Raw genomic sequence first — 6,000 nt, 5'->3', positions numbered from 1 at the left:
TTTTGGGCACGTACACGCACATGCCTGGCATGAGTTTCAAGCTTCTGGGTCTGGGACTCAAACCGGTCAGCCACGTGGGAATACAGTGACATAACCATTATTCCATTTGCTGGTCTCCCTGTACTTTCCTATTTTGTGTTCTTTTTTCTTTTCTTTCTTCTAATTTGGCAGAAGGCACATATACTTGCTGGGGAGAGAATGAGAGAGAGACAGACGGACAGACAGAAAGGGAAAAAACACCCTCCATAGGGAATGCTCATGCCACAATCTCTTCCATGTCTCCCTCCTTCGGGGATTTTAGGTATGTATATGTCTCTCAAGATACAGGGTCTAGGACTACAACTGTGCAGTCAGCCATGTGGGATCCAGCTGACTTAAAGCTGACTTAACCACCAGACCACAGGCTGGCCTTTTTTGTGTTATTTTTTTTTTTTTTTTTTACCTTTTCTCCCTTGCTTTCTTTTGGATTGATAATTTATATCATTCAATTTTTTGTTTTTAGGTTTTTGCCATAGGGCACATGTGCTTGCCAGAGACAGAGTGAAAAAGTACTGCCTCCCCCGCCAGGGTGGATGGCCAAGTTGCAATCTTTTCTCTATTCTCTTCTCAAGATTTTGGAAACATACACACACGTGCTTGGTGTGATTTTTAAACCACCAGGTTTGGGACTCAAACCATGGTAGACTATGTGGGAGTACAGCACCTTAACCACCATGCTACCTGCTGATCCCTTTATCGTTCAATTTTTAAAAATCTCTTTTAGTTCAGATATCATATGCTCTTTGTCTCTTTCTTTCTTCTTTCTTTTTTCTTTCTTTTTTCTTTTGCTAGAAGGTGTATGTGCTTGCCAGAGAGAAACAGAGACAAGAGAAGGAAAGTGAGACATCACACCTCAGGGGGGATGACCATGTCTCAATCCCTTTTCCTCTATTCTCCTCTTGGGATTTTGGGTACCTATGCATATGCACCTGGCATAATTTTCAAGTCACTGAGTCTGGGACTCGAACTTCAGTCGGTTATGTGGGAATTCAGCACCTTAACCACCACATCACTTGCTGGCCCCCTGGAAGTGTTACAGTTTCTAGATGAATGTTTCTAAAGATGGAGGTCCATGGATGATGTGCATCAAAATCACATTATGATTCTTAAAAACTGAAATTCCAGGGCTGCCATGCCACCTTAGACTTCATTCAGAGCTTATGGCACTTGGTCTAGCCCTATAACCTAGCTGGATTCCACATGGGTGATCATGGTTCAAATCCCAGGACCTGGCAGCTTGAAAAATACACTGGGCTGTGTGTGCCCCAAATTCCAACAGGTTGGAGAAAGTATTGCACCATAACCAAACTCCATTGGGGCTACTTTCTCCCTTTCTCACTCTGTATCTCTGGTGAGTATACACGCCCTCTGGGAAGTTAATTTTTTTTAAAAAACGAACTTATGGCACTGAAACCCAGGAATCTGCTCTTTTTATAGATTCTCAGACTATACTTATAAAGACTTCAGTTTGAGAAATTTTGCCCCATAGTTTAGCCAGCATGCTTGGTAATAGGCATTTGGGGACTATTATTTGATTTTGTTCCGGTTTAAAGATCAGGTAGGGGAAAAGAAAGTTAAAAACACACCCCAGTTAGAATTTGGTCAATGTCAAAATCTCCTCTCTCTCGCCATTTGAAAAAAAATCCTCTGTAAGACAAGATGACCCTAAAGAAAATCTCTCAGAAACCAAGCCCCTATCTTATGCCAAAGTTTAGGCCTGTCACATTCACCTCTCAGAAGTGACCATTTTCATAGGCTACGACAGGTACTTCAATGTGCCTGTCAGTCACTGATGAAAGTTTTGAGAAAGAAATTAAGGTACCTAAAGGTATCTTGAATCCAAATCCACTGGTGAATACAATTATGAGCTAGCTCCAAAAAAACAGATTCTGTGAAGTCTATCTTTAATACCATTATGACAGATTCTGTGAAGTCTATCTTTAATACCATTATGCCATTTATAAACAATTATTTTCCCCAAACACTTATTGACAAATAATAATATTTGTAAAAATAAGTTAATACCATGTTGGTCTTCAACATTATTTTGAAATGTTAGACCTCAGAAAGAAATGTCTCAGAATTATTGACTTATAGCTTCTCAAGCCACTCCACATTACAATATTCCAGAAAGCTCTTGGCTGGCCTGCTAACCTCTCTGCAAATAGCAGGCAAATCTGCATTCCACACTGTCAGGAACATGATTAACTATCTATTTGGATTAGCCAACAGAATCTGTGTTCCAGTGTTTCTGCAACACAGTTACTTAAATTTCTTAGCCTTGGTCATGCTTTTGAGATATAATGCTTTTTCAAATGTTTGTCTTTGCTTTCTCATAGGAAAAAAAAAATACAGTTGTACCGTCAGTGAGCAACACCTTCAGTTTCTCATTTATACACCAACATGCAGTGTGTTAGATTCTATCCAGCTTGTAAAGGAAAGCTTTGTGCACGTTCTTGTGTTTTCCACAGCTGAATAACCTTAATATGGAAACGTGCTCGTGTTACACATCATGGCCCTCGATAGAACGTTGCCGAGAACTTGAGCTTTTTAATCAGATGATCTTGCTCTCCACTCAGAAAATGAAATTCCATGGGGGACCTGCTATTCAGAGCAGGCTTTGTTCTTTTATAACATTCCTTTTCTTTTATTTCTCTCCAACCAAGAGGACACTTTGCAAAAATCATCTGAGTAGGGAGGATGTTATTACAAATGAGCCATTATGAGATTCTTAAAAATCAGATTTGGAAAACTACTAGAGTTGGAGAATGGTTTATATATGTCAACTGTATTAAAATTCCTTATAGTTAGGCCAACTTTGAATATGCCTTATTGATGTAATAATGTTTGTCGCTTCAGTAACCCATTTCATGGGCTGTGATAAGCTGTATAACCTATGACAACTGGAAAAAATTATCATATGCCCTTAGGGTTTCATTTAATCACATTAATCTGCTTTAGTCATGGATCACTCAGACAGTTAAATTTATCCAGATTATGATTCTAAGGAGAGGGCAATTTAAACATCTTTAAAATCTGTAAGTTTAATGCAAAATCACTATTTTAGGATTCTTTTTTTCCCCCCAGAGATCTTTGCTACAGGGTGCGTACACTCACCAGAGACAGACAGACAGACAGACAGATAGACAGAAAGTGAGAAATTATCCCCGGGGAGATGGCCATGCTGCAATCTCTTCTCCATTCTCCTCTCGAGATTTTGAGCATGCAAGCACACATGCCCAGCATGAGTTTCAAGCTGTCAGGTCCAGGACTCAAACTGTGTTCGGCCATGTGAGAGTCCAGTGACATAACTATTAATGCTACCTGCTAGTCCCACTATTTTAGGTTTCTAAATGTACTCACTCAAGGGTACAGTGGCACATGCCTGTAGTCCCAGTTACTCAGCATGCTGAGGCAGGAGGATCACAAGTTCGAGGGCCGCCTAAGCAATATAGTGAGGTGCTTTCTCTAAAAATAAAAAATAACATAAAAGATGCACATTAACTTAGGTCTCTAAGGGAGGAAATTAAAACTTTCTTTAAATTTCCATCTTTTATATCTTTAAGCTCTTTAGAAATCTATTCATGGGGCCGGCAGGTGGCCTGGTGGTTAAAGCACTGGACTCCCACATGGCTAACTGCAGTTCAAGTCCCAGATCTGGCAGCTTACTTTTTCACTTTCCCTTTTGCTCTCTCTCTGGTAAAATTTAATAATAATAATAATAATAACAACAATAGCAAATAAATTAATCCATTCATGGTTTTTTATTCCATGACCTCTTACCAGACTCAGTTTAGGTCTATTAAGGTAGTTGGGAAGTATGCAATATTTGACGATGGGAAGAAAAACTTTCCAGCACTTGGAAATAAGGCAAGAACAGATGACTGCTTATCCTTTCAGCTTTGGCACAGAAGCTTTATTTAAAGGTCTTTATCTAAAGGGCTCACACAAGGATTATTCAGTTCTCTAGGAGAATGCACTGTTGCTTGATGAAGGTCCAGACATGTTAACTTGGAGGTTTTTGTCCAGTAGAGATGAAAATAATTTCTGTGCAGAAGTGATAACCTCAAAGGTTATAGTTTTATTGCCCTGTTTTGCCTTTAACTTAAGCAAACATTTCTGCATGCTTTCCTTTTTACACATAAGCCTCTGGCTTTTGAAATGTCCGTGGTATGAGATTTACTATCCTGCTGGCTCCTCCATTAATGTATAAAACCCGTGGCATGTGTTCATTATGCATTTTCATTAGAGTCACATTTTTGAAACTTATATTGTACTTTGTCTCTATGAAGAAAAGAGATAGATCTCACGATACCCAAGAAAATGGGAGTCTCATTACTTTAGTTCATCCAATCGATCTCACTTTTCTGGAGAACACATTTTGTAACAATTAAACCAATAAATTTTGATTTCCCCCTTTAAATCTCATTTCCTGTTGCCTTCTGACAGAGTCATCAATCTTATTGTCCCAGGAAAGAAAGGACAGACAGGTGCTGCCTAGAACAGAGAGAAAATTCATCAGCTTTGAATTTCAAAGCTGATTTTTCTTGACCTCTTTTTAATGAAACAATGTACATAACACCCTGGCTTTTTGGAGAAAGGATTTGCAGATAACAAAGCTTTCTTTTTAATACACAGGCCTTGTGTGAAAGATAGTTGTAAGGCCCTCTAGGCCATAAACAGGAGAGAGGAAATTATTTCCACCACCCCACACCCCTTCTTTCTGGATCCAGTTGTAGGGTAAAGAAAGGGAAAGTGGAGTCTGGAATGGAGGTTATGAGACACAGTTATTCAGATGGATTCCTTCCAGGTTGAAGTACTAGGGCAGGAAGTATGTTAGCTACGTTGTTGAGAAATCAGGGAACTGGAAGAGGGGAGGCAGGGCTCCTGCTTTTCTGGGGGGGTATCAACCTCTTCCCTTTGCCACAAAATAACAGAAGCCCCAGTCCTGCCTCACACATGGGGAAGCCATCTTGGAGAGGAGCAGAGGAAGGTTTAGAAGTCTGAGTCCTTCAAGTAGAGACTGTTCATCTACAAAGACATTTTAAATTATGGGATGGAACAGAGATTTTAAAATTGGACTCAGTCTTTTCCCCCTTCCTTACCTCTACATACAGGGTGGTGACTTCTGCGGCAAATCAGAACAGATAGAGAGAAAATTATTTTCTTTGCCCAGTTGAGTATATCTGGAGTAAACGTGCAGCACTGCCACCTACGGATGTGCCACATGCCCCTCTATCCTCTTTGTGCCCTTTACGATCAACAAATGCATTGTTACTTTTGATTTCATGAAAAGCATGTCCTGTTTTGCTTATGGTTTCTGGTTTCCATCTGCACTTTCTACACTAATAAGATTAAGTCAGTCAGACTGGAATAGCAGGCACCAGGAACAGGACCACTGTGATTTATAGATTTGTTGATATCTCCTTATAGTTCTTCCAGTATTTGCTTACTACATCTGAATTGTACTACTAGGTGCCATTCACCAACTATGACTTGTTCTACCCAGTCTGGCTCCCTTTTGGTTGGAGATGGCCACATGACTAATTGTGGCCATTATGTAATGAAGATTAACTTGCAGGGTTGAGCATTTTGTTGCTGATGTGCCACTTTACAGCTCGTTTTCCCTCTAGCATGGCAACTGGCAATGTTTGACATGGTGGTCAATCCAGACTGTGTTTATGAGTCACTATGGTAGGCTGAGCTGCCAGATAACCTGTGTCAGGCTTGCAGCATGCGTTGGAAATACATCTTTGTTGTTTGGTCTTGTTTTTTTTTTTTTATTGTTGTTGTTGTTTTGTTTTGTTTTGTTTTTATGAGGACAGAAGTCTGACTGCTTTTTCCTATTTTCCAAAATCCCTCCCAGAGGGCCTGGAGGAAGTCATGCCCACAAACATTAACAGATCATTTTGACCGTTTGGTAACAGAATTCTTTCTACATCCTGCTCCTGGCACCGTATC

The sequence above is a fragment of the Tupaia chinensis genome, unplaced genomic scaffold, assembly GCF_000334495.1.
Source record: "Tupaia chinensis unplaced genomic scaffold, TupChi_1.0 Scaffold000184_1, whole genome shotgun sequence".
NCBI lineage: Eukaryota > Metazoa > Chordata > Mammalia > Scandentia > Tupaiidae > Tupaia > Tupaia belangeri.
This window is presented reverse-complemented; position numbering follows the sequence as displayed.